The sequence below is a fragment of the Dreissena polymorpha genome, chromosome 1 (assembly GCF_020536995.1).
Source record: "Dreissena polymorpha isolate Duluth1 chromosome 1, UMN_Dpol_1.0, whole genome shotgun sequence".
In the NCBI taxonomy this organism is placed as follows: Eukaryota; Metazoa; Mollusca; class Bivalvia; order Myida; family Dreissenidae; genus Dreissena; species Dreissena polymorpha.
In genome coordinates, this window is record NC_068355.1 from 137,174,501 (window position 1) to 137,186,726 (window position 12,226).

The window sequence follows — 12,226 nt, forward strand, 5'->3', positions numbered from 1 at the left end:
AAAACAATATCGACAAATTAGTATGGAATGCATTCACGGGTTGAAGGGCGGCGGAAACAATGTCGGTTGATTGTTTATGCCTAATCTTCTAACTTAAGGTGTTCATACTAAAATAATTGCGATATTTCAATGACGTGTAAACCATGCTTTAACAACATTATACAAATAGCTATGGCAAATAGAATCCCATTCGTCGTAGAAATGAATATTTAGATATGTTCACATGCTGTTCAAACGAAAAGCTTTACAGCGCAATATTAAGAAAGAATACATTTAAATTTCCAGAACCCTTAACTGTCAAAACCGTAACAAATTGGTTTGTACCTCCACGACCGACTGAACTATATTGTCTGTCGCGACGATTTAATGAATTCTTGTTCATTTACCAAGTAAGATATCGTCTACAATCAAATCATGTATCATTGAGCCGAGTCCCTATTGTATATAACGGCCGGCAACTGTACCAATGACGTCACCCTTCGGTAGAATTTTCCAAAGAATGTGCAGATTCATACAATTCATTTGTTTGCGCCATCTCATATTTTGTATGATATTAAATTTATATAGTGGTGTCTGTATTGACTGTTAATATGACTGTTTTCATGCAGCGCTAGCCTTCTGCTATCACTGTCATGCATACACGCAATATTCTCCTATATGATCATTTGAAATATTGCTAAAGTTAATTGTAGACTAAATAAAAATGTTAAGTTTGTAAAAAAAAGATATGTGTTGACTCCGTGATAAGGAATGGAACAGCCTACGCAGTGGTAACCGTTTTAACAATTGTTTTGTTTACGATGGCATAATACATATATTCACGTTTTATTTAATGATACATAGTGATTGTGTTTACCGCTTAACCCATAAGATAGTTTATCATACCGCTGCATTGATATATGCCTGATACAACGTTGCATGATATATTTTTATATCAGTTCAACTGGAAGATCTTATATCAGTCGATGATAGGAGGTAGGTCCTATTACTCGGTATCAACAATAAAGTAATCATTTTTAGTAAAATCGAATCACATTCAACAACAAAAATACAATTTTATACCAAGATTTAATATATTTTAAACAAAAAAATGTGACACAAACAGCAAAAAAATATGCTGTACAAATATTAAGCGCAAGTGCTCATGACGTCATAATAAACACGTCAAACGACAGAAATCATATTCTTTCCAGCTAAAAATGAAGCTTTTTAGCGATTGTTTTTCATTATTTCTTTAAAATCGGGGCTGTATAGATATGATGAACAGAAAAACAGGTTACTGCCTGATCTATTTTTTAATATATCAGGCTCGGCACGAATAAAATAACGGCTCGGCAAGCCTCGCCGTTATATTATTCTAAGACTTACCTGATATATAACGAACAGATTCTCTATTTACAATTCATTTTAAATTTGCCATCGGTTCTGATGATTGTTTGTATTGCTCGTATAAAGCTTCTTTAATTATGTTTATGTTCTAACGGAATAAACTAACGTAAACTAAGTCCATTATATCTAACGCTAACGCATAAAAACAAAAAGCAATACCAGTCAAAAAACGGTACAATGTTATTAATTTTAACCCATTTATGTCTAGTGTCTAGAAAAAAAGGCCTTGGCAAACAGCGTAGACGCAGATGAGACACCGCGTTATGCGACGTATCATCAGTGTCTGCGCTGTTTGCTTAAAGGAATTTCTGTAAGAAATATTCTAAATATAGAAATAAATATACTCGACATCCCTAATTTATGAAATAAATTGATCCAGTTTAGAAGGATGAGAGAGTCCACTAGGCATAAATGGGTTAATTTTAAGGCAGTTATTTGTATTTTCATAGGAAAGGTTGGCACCAGAAAAAAAAACGTTTCATTTTGAACAAATGTATAGACCGCTATGTTTTTCAATATGTCATCGTGAATAGTTGAATAATTAATTAGGAAACTCTTTCAGATTAATTTACTGAAAACTCGATAGTGATTTGTTACGGGATAATTCATTAATGCCAATAACTTAATTATTAATGTGACACGATTCGACATCAATATATAATGAAATCATAGTCATTTAGTTAATGAAATGAACTGGATTGGAACGTTAGAATGACGTTACTATGTATATTTATTAAGTCTTGTTTAATTATTTAATTCCCTGTATGATGGCGAATGTATTTTCGACTAAAAGCAACGTATGAATATACAACAGAATTTTCCCGAAATGCCATTGTGAACAAATATACACAGACAGGTATTATAAGTAGGAGTCATTTGAAAAACTAAAATTAATGCGGTACATGTGTTTGTACAAATAGTGAAATAGTGTTAAAATACACTGTCTGTACTAAGAAATGTTATGTGTGCATTACTATTACACCATGCGATGTTATTTTTATTGAGGTGCAAATATAATCCATGATTATAAGCAACCATTATGCACCAAACCGTGAAATATGGCTATATGATTCAGCGCACTCTTCAGCCAAATAGACCTTAAAATATTGTAAGAGCTATTAATATGTAAAAATTATCGGTCTGTTTTCTACGTCTTACGGCATATATATCTCCCACTTGGTTCGCTTTGCGAGGGTCTGTGCATGAGTCAAGTATATCAACTTGAGCGTAAAACTTTCGATATTCATACAGAACTTATTCTAAGATAAATTAGATATTGAATACATCATCAAAACATGAACACCTAATAGTTTTTAATATAACGTCATACGTAGTTAGGTGTTGTTTACTTGTTTATATATATATGTTTGTGTGTGTGTGTGTGTGTGTGTGTGTGTGTGTGTGTGTGTGTGTGTGTGTGTGTGTGTGTGTGTGTGTGTGTGTGTGTGTGTGTGTGTGTGTGTGTGTGTGTGTGTGTGTGTGTGTGTGTGTGTGTGTGTGTGTGTGTGTGTGTGTGTGTGTGTGTGTGTGTGTGTGTGTGTGTGTGTGTGTGTGTGTGTGTGTGTGTGTGTGTGTGTGTGTGTGTGTGTGTGTGTGTGTGTGTGTGTGTGTGTGTGTGTGTGTGTGTGTGTGTGTGTGTGTGTGTGTGTGTGTGTGTGTGTGTTGGTCATTGAGTCTTCTGTATACAGAGCCAACTGGCATGGTAATTTATTAATGCCCTTTACAGGTGTTATGTATTCGTGCTTAAAATGTCAAAAATATATTTTGTATTACTAAATAACTTTTTGATGTTTACCTATTTTTAGACCACTTCGTAAAAATTAATAAACAATCGAGGGAAAGAGAAGTTTTTCACATACACGCGCAGGCACGCACACACACAAGTGCGCGCGCACACACACGTTCGAACACACACAATCCGATGATGCCAACGCTTGCCTTTACGAAATCTAAGACGTGTGTGATAGAAGCGAAACGGCAAAAGGAATTATATATTATATATTTAAGAAATATTTGCACGAATATTTATTGTATTTAGAAGCGGTATTTACTCGTTAGCCAGAGGAGACGGGCTCTTGAACTCCTGCACATGTGTTCTCCCGATATCAAAGCATATGCGAACACATGCCTTCCCGAACATACCCCTCCACAGCCATACCCGTACAATTTGCCATTCAAAGATTTAGCCATTCCTCGTCTTAAATTTTCGCAGTTTCTTTACTGATATGATAAAATAATAACAACTAATTATGCAATCAATATGCCGTCAAAGTATCTATTATAAACGTGCTCGTGCTAATCAAACTTTTAATGTGTCTTGCAAAAATGCCGTTGAACGTTTTCAAATACCCAATATTGTTTTCCGAAGAACCGGTCTTCAATCCTGATATGCCATGATGTGGAATCAGAGTTGTTTCCCTTAGACACAATGGCAATGGCAAACCGTGACATAGTCTGGATTACCTGCCCCTGTCACTTTGTACTGTAATATTATAGAACGACGGGAACCAGAATAACCGTGACAGTAAGAGTGGGACTTCCGGATATTTATGGATTGCGATCTTTAATTAATGTTACATGACCAACACAGCTTAGCATGTTTAACATTTTTAAACAAATAAAAAAAATATATATTGAACTTCGGTCTGCAAAAGAAATGTATACAAAGTAATTGGTTTATATTTTATAATTTCTACTGAATTCTAGTTTACGGCTTTAAGTGAGCCAATGACCGGTTATTCACTGCCCAGCGTGGACGAAAATAGCGAGATAATTGGCCTGTCCGAACATCCGTTGGTTCCGGCTTTCTGAGGCGTTCAGATCGTAATACATGTTTTTTTGGGGTAACGCGGTTGATGGTCCTAGTTGAAGTCTCCGAATCAAAGTAAACAATTTCAAAACCACTGCACATAATGTTCAATTAATCAAAACAAGAAAACAAGATCGGATTAGTCTAATGTACAAAAAAATTAAAACACTAGTAAGTAACCATACACCTGACATATATGATCTGCATAGTAAATGAGAAACTAGCCACTGAACACCTTATTAATCACTTCAACAACAACAACAAATATTTCACTAAAATATAAGGGTTTGTATCAGGACGATCAACATCCTTACAGCTATTGAGGGTACTAGAAGAGTGGACGTAAGCTATAGACAATCGGCAAGGAGTAGACTGTGTTTATATGTATTATCAGTAAGCCTTCGACACAGTCCCACACAAAAGGCTGATAAACAATCTTAAAGCGGCCTTTTCACAGATTTTGGCATGTTTTGAAGTTTGTAATTAATGCTTTCTGTTGATAAATGTGAACTTTTGCTCCAGTAAAAAATCAAGAAAAATAATTAAAAAAGAAAAAAAGTAACCCTCAACAGGGCTCGAACCACTGACCCCTGGAGTCCTGTGAGTAAAAGGAATACCACTAAGACCTCTCGACCATCCTTCCGCATGCAATGACAGATGTATTTTATACTATATATAAGCAATCCTCGTAGTTTCACAAAATATAACGACAACAACAGAACTCTCCAAATTATTCAGTCGTTTCGCGTTGCAACGCTTTATAATTTTCAGGTTTTTAAATCGTCAAAAGATGCATACAATGGCTATATTAGAGCATGGTAAATGTTCAGTATTCAAAGGTCTTTTTTATTATAGTGTCACCCCTTTTGAAAGGGCCAGCCAATTTGGCTTATGAGATACCTTTTGCGTGTATACCATGTACCTCCCAACTCCTATCACTATGCCGGGCGCCAGGCGGATAGAAGTCGGTAACCATTAATGTTTAACGCTCGCGGCTTACGAGCCGGCCATATCGGAACAAGTCCCATGACAAACATCCATCCTTCTACAAACGCTCCCCATGGGGCTCGAACCTTCGACCTCCCGATCCTGAGGCGGACGCCTTATCCACTAGGCCACGGCGATCGGTTATTGTTTCCTCACAAATATCATAACTAAATCGAAAATTGGCGAATCTGAAACAACTTTTTTAAATGTTGTCAATTTACCAAAACGTGAAATGGCCCCTTTAAGGCATATAATATAGGAGAAAACGTGGTAGACTGGATCGAAAACTACTTGAGTGGAAGAAAAAAACAAATTGCAGTCACCAGCGCCTACTCAATCTGGCAAAATGTTACCTCAGGCATACCACAAGACCCTGTTTTAGGACCAATATTATTTGTGATTTACATAAATGACCTACCGCGACACTGTCCAATCATCAGTATACCTATTTGCAGACGATACAGCAATTTTTCAATTAATAAATGATAACAAAGACAGAGAAATCTGGCTGAAAGAACTAGAAGAACTAACAAAATTGCGCGTAACATGGCTTTTAGAATTCCATCCGTACAAATGTAAATACCTTTATTTTTGGGTAAATGACCCAGAATCAAACTATCAATACAAACTAACGGGGAAATCATCAGAAAGAATCTATGGCGAAAAAGACAGAATTCAAAGAAGATGACAACCTCTGGTTTGAAAAATAAATGAGAAAGTAAAAAAGCTCAATTTCGTCAGCAGCAATCCGAAGAACATTTCAAAACCTAGATGAAAAAATATTTCTGCCATTATACAAAGCATAATTACGATCGCATCTAAACTACGCCAGCTCGGTATGGTTTCCACACCTAGAAAAACACAACGATTTAATCGAATGAGTCCAAAATGCGCACCACACGACAACTTTCATGCTTCAATAACTAAAATTATGAAGAAAGACTGACAAAAAAAACTCCCAACCTTCAAATATAGAAGGCATCGTGGTGACATGTTCAAAATATACACAATTTTGAGTATAAAATATGACCTAGACGCAGCTGATTTCATAAAGTGGAGAAATGACTACTCAACACTCGAGACAACTAGGGGAAACTCAAACACAATATTTGTATAAAGACAAAATCTCAAACCAATGAGACAATGCTAAATACACTGAGAGCAGCAAATGTCTGGAATGGTCTCACATACCAGGTAGCAAGTGCCAAAAAATAACTCATTTGAGAACCGACTTGATAACCACTTGAAAAATCAAGATATGCTATACAAGTGTTAGGCAGAAATATGCTTTAATACCGGAAGTCACATAAGTCGCGACGTTGAATATATCCAAGAAGATTCTGAATCCGGCATAGATGATAGACCTGTGCTGTAAAACATCCATAAGTATCCATTAGTAAGTTAAATCTTAAATATCGATAATGTTTATTTGGCAAATGGTATCCAAAGTATTGTTGTGTTCTTTACAATTAACCATCTATGAAGTAATATACATCGATAAAAGATGTTATGCTCAATCTTGAAATACGCCAGAGAATTAACCGCCAACCATGACGGCGTGTTTAAAGCAATAAACATATGCAGCGAGTGGTTTAAGATAGTATCCTCATTAAAAGGGGCACATGTGTCTTAAAGTTGCTCAAGTAGACATAAACCAAATATATGATAATCACATTCTGTTTAACGGACAGTGATCTCCAATGCCTCACCAACAGACTTCCTGAAATACTAAGAGCATAAAGGACTTTGTACGGTTTAGGTCCAGAAAGGCCGAAAACCAAAAAGGCCGCATACCAAAAAGGCCGAATACCAAAAAGGCCTTACCAAAAAGGCCTCAAAGCGTACCAAGAAGGCCGAAATTAAACTAAAAAGGCCGTTAAGAAATTATTGTTTTTTTTTAGGCTTCAAACTGTGTTTAAAAAGAAATACACATAAATTAACATGGAATGAGACCTTAAACAGGTATGATTTTTTTATTTCCTTTATTTGTTGCTTATGTTTAAATATATATTTACGATTTATACAGTCAATGAACATGCACAGTCACACAATTTATATAACAAAATTTACATAATCAAGCAAACATTTACAGACAATATACAGTCACACTGACAAAATACAACATCATTACATCATATTGTTCTTAAAAATGTTTTTTTTGTCTTTATTACAATATATACATATTTTCAATTAATTTAAATTATATAATAATATGGTTTAACATGTGAATTATATTTTCTATTAAATCAAAATGGAGTGCTACATTATGAATGCACTTTTTTATATTCTTTATTACAAAAAATACATGTACGAGAAAAAAATACAGACAATGTACAGTCAACGTGACAAAATACAACATAATTTACAACATAACTACATAATGAAATGTACATGTACAAGAAAAACTACAAACAATACACAGTCAACGTGACAAAATGCATGTTCATTAATCCAGCATAACGCCGCACGCCTGACCGCCCTTGGCCAGGAACTCAGAGGTGGTGCACTCTCTCGCCTCGTACTTGTCCCAGAGGGAAACCAGGAACTTCTGAACTTTTGCCGATCGCGTTGTGGTGATCCGGTGGAGGTTGCTGCCTCCAACGAGTAGCCTCACCATTTAAGATTCCTGTCTGAGATGAGGAACTAGTCGGTAGAAACCGACACCGCTGCCGGCTTTCCCATTCAGGCGGTTGTGGTAACCTGGAATATATATGGTATGTACCGGTATATTAAAAAATACATGAATCATATAGTTAAATAGTATATATATATATATATATATATATATATATATATATATATATATATATATATATATATATATATATATATATATATATATATATATATATATATATAGTATATATAATAATATATGTAATTATAAATGTACAATCGAAATAGATATAATATTTGTATTCACCTTCAAGGTCGTTGTTGGTACGGACGTCCTGTCGGAAGACAGACCAGTCACTTGGTTCAAAGGACCCGCCGTGGACCCACTGCCGGCTGATGTAGTCGACCAGGCGGCGTGTCGCGTCTGTCGTTGCCCTCTCGAATAGCGTCTCGAAGGCACGTGGAATGTGTGGAGCGGGAAGGAATTGTAAAGCCATCATATGCGGATAAATTTGAAAACGCCACCGCGACGTCTGTAGACCTCAGCCAGGCCCTCATGCTGGACCCGTCTCCACACTGCCTGGCTCCAATGGAAGGCACAGCCCTTCATGTCCCGGCCTGGGAATACTGCACGAACCGCGTCACCGGCATCGTCGTCGTCGTCAACCTGGGGAGCTGTGGCCTATGTAGAAATTGTGCCATATGAACACGACATGTATTACCAAATCTTATTGATAATATAAGAATATGAGCCTCGCTCTGTGAAAAGGGGGTTTAATGCATGTGCGTAAAGTGTTGTCCCAGATTAGCCAGTGCAGTTTGCATAGGTTAATCAAGGACGACACTTTCCTCCATAACTGGATTTATGCAAGAGCCTTTCTTACTTCCTAACATAGAATACACTCGGAAAGTGTCTGTAAGTGAAAAAGTATAGTGTACGGTGTAGCTTACATCAAACCCCAAAACTCCTCGCAACCTTTAAATCCCCTATCGTGAGTAAAATACTTTAAGATTAATTTTATGTTCGATATTGTTTCCATTTTAATACAAATCGGTGCAATTTTCTTTAAAATTTGACTTTGTATACATCGGTTACAGTCTTTATTACAAAATATACACAATTTCATTAAATTCCAATTACACAATACTATTGTTTAACATGTGAATTCTATTTTCTATTAAATCAAATGGCGTACGACATAAAACATGTGTGAACTTTTTTTATTTTCTTGATTACAAAAAATACATTTAAAAAAATACATAGAATGTACAGTGAACGTGACAAAATACAACAGAATTTAAACAATATACATGTGCATTACTCCAGCACAACACCGTACACTTGACCGACCTTGGCCGGGAACTCGGAGGTGGTGCATTGTTTTGCCTCATACTTGTCACATAAATTAGAGATCGAACGCGGTCGTTATAATAAGATACTACGCGAAAATAAAAAAATGTAAGTTTTGCAACGGACACGCTATAGAAAACGAGTGTCACTTTGTACTTGTTTGTCCTCTATATAGAGAAATTAGAGATCGAACGCGGTCGTTATAATAAGATACTACGCGAAAATAGAAAATGTAAGTTTTGCAACGGACACGCTATAGAAAACGAGTGTCACTTTGTACTTGTTTGTCCTCTATATAGAGAAATTAAAAAGGAATATTTAAAACTATATTTTCAAAGGTGGCCAACGCTAAATAAATTTGCCATTATAATGCAGTCGGCTAATAAAAAAGACATTATAAATTTTGCTTAATATATTTTTAATGCTAATGAAATGCGTAATAATATAGACAATCTGTTATAATTTTTAATAATATCACATAGAATAAAGCATTTTTATTTCTTTCGGTTGAAGTTTTCCGAATTTAATGTAGCTAGTTTTATATCGTTAAAAGTTAAGAAACTATTTTAAAATTCGCAAGTAATTATCAATAGGTGCCAATAAGTGTCATTTTACACCATATGTGGGCGTTCAACTAATCTGTTATCAAAACAGATGCCGCAAACTGTGAATGACCCTTGACACTTGGATACCCGGTCTGATAAGCGAGTTTTTTTTTGTGCATGCAAACTCTTTCAACTTCTTATATTTTAAAACTTGCCAAAAATAGTTTAAGGGGAAATTAATAATATATAATGATATATTATGTACTTAATTATATATGTTAAATATATTAAATATTTTTCTTTTAGCAATCACTAATCCATATGCGTATATTTATTTTATTTATTTTATTGTTTAACATAGTAATCAAGAATAGCGTTGTACACTATATATTGTGTATGCTACTTTTTGACGACATTGACTATGTAATACGATTATAACAATGCTCATACCACAACACTCACACAATATCAACACAATTTTCTTAAACGGATTATTCCTACGTGCTTATTGGCGATAAGTATGCCGACTTTGATAACAAACTTAACGGCTTTTAATTAAAAAACTGAAACAGCTATTCCTCAACGAAAAATATTGTGACTAACAAACACTTCATACTGTATGCGATAATTTGTGATCTTTTTGTCGACTTTTATTGTAAAATTAACGGTTTTTAAGTAGACCAATAAACAAGATATGACTATTTAATAGATGTGATAATTATATTCAGCATAACTATTCAATGATAATACAAAATATTGTATGGCCTTTCTGGTATACCATGAGGCCTTTTTGGTTCACTTATGCGGCCTTTTTAGTGCGGCCTTTTTGAAAAGGCCTTTATGGTAAACGGCCTTTCTGGCACTATACCCTTTGTACAGTAGTACTCATATAACATAAGTTATGACAACCTATTAATTCTTTGTTTAATTGAGTGTGACTAACGCTTGTCGTAAATGACTGAAACTGTCCTTATCTTAAACAGCATAAATTGTATTGCAAATATAGTCCAATAAGGTCAAATTTTACCTCCAGTTTTTACTCAAACTAACCTGGTTATCAAAACCAGAGCGATGTAATCTACAGACCCATGACGACCACGTTCTAGAACAAACGGACCCGATTTCAATACAGAGAGAACAGGAATACCCTATGCTATCTACATAATAAATTTGTATCTATATTTTTAAACAAAAACATAAATTGCTGAAAATCATTTATAACAGAATTATCTTTGACAGGGCATATGTATTTACCGCCAACCTTAATTGGTGATTTTTAACCTCGTCCCATTTAACAATTTGTATTCGTTTTGGCAGAGTCAAAATGGCCTCCGAAATATTTTTTGGAAAGAATTGAAAGGTATTGAATTTTATTTTCTATACATTACAAACGTTTGCATAAAAGCATATAGACTGTGGCTTTATTCAAAGTTTATATTGGGTTAAGTAAACATGGTTTCATTTCATCGAAGTAAAAATACCTACATTCAAAATGATCCTAAAGATTTTTGGGGATATGTTCGCTCAAAAACTAAAGTTAAATCTGGAGACTGGACTTGCAGATTTAAAAGACCTAGTTCTTCTTGAATGCTCTGAGCTTTTATGAGTCGATACGCACAGCTCATAGGTAAAATTTCTATGGTAAATCGTGTTACCAGTTGCAACTCTCAGCGAGGGTCATTAGCTGGGAGTTGGATTCAACTTCAACGGGGGTACTCGACAAAATCCACTACGTAGACATCAATGTCGAGGGCAAGTGTATGTGCATCGGTGTAGGGCGAAGTGTTCGGACAAGTATTAAAATTATTATCATGGTATAAAAAAAATTCGTCTACACTGTTATGTGCGGATAAAATAGTCATAAGACTAACATGTTTTTACACTGTACGAAGATAATGTCCCTTTATATATATGATGGCACTACAGGTACAAGCTGGATGTTGGTTTTAAATATATCAAGGCTTGCAGCAGAAACGCAGGATTCTGGTAGCTTATTCCAAGTAATGATAGTCCTCGGGAAGAATGATTATTTATATTCATCGACCCGTGTTGGTATTTGTGTGAATTTCATGCTGTGGCTCCTTCTGGTAGATCTTATTACTGCAGTAGGTGGAAGATATGACACTGATATAGCAATTAGGCAGTTAACGACTTTATACATGATGGTAACGTCAGCTACTGCTCGCCATTGTTGGAGGCTGGGCCATTTAAGGTCACTTATCATTTCGCTCACACTTGATGGATAATACGGGTTCCAAGGTTTGTTTTTCACCCATCTCGCGGCATTTCTTTCAACTCTATTTAGCGGCTTTTCTTAGTTTTCATTTTTGAATGGGTTCCAAATGGGTGAGGCATACTCTAATTTTGGTCGAACTAAACTTAAATATGCGTTTTCTTTCACTTTAGGTGGGCAATATCTTAGGTTTCTTTTCAGAAAACCGAGAACACTTGAAGCTTTTTTAGATATGCTGTCTATATGGTGGTTAAATTTTAAAGTGTCACTAAATTCGACTCCCAAGTACGGGTGGT

At 35.3% G+C, this 12,226-nt stretch overlaps 2 protein-coding genes across 2 annotated transcripts in view; one reads left to right on the plus strand and one right to left on the minus strand.

Annotated features, from left to right (window-relative positions):
- The window catches only part of LOC127851305 (peptidyl-prolyl cis-trans isomerase FKBP4-like), a 319,376-nt gene that overhangs the window by 170,355 nt on the left and 136,795 nt on the right, over positions 1-12,226 (minus strand). The window lies entirely within an intron of this gene.
- LOC127851412 (tetraspanin-4-like) overlaps positions 10,933-12,226 on the plus strand; it is a 63,854-nt gene continuing 62,560 nt past the window's right edge. The window contains exon 1 of the mRNA XM_052385207.1: positions 10,933-11,057. The gene's annotated coding sequence lies outside the window, so the exon portion shown is untranslated. The remainder of the gene's footprint in view (positions 11,058-12,226) is intronic.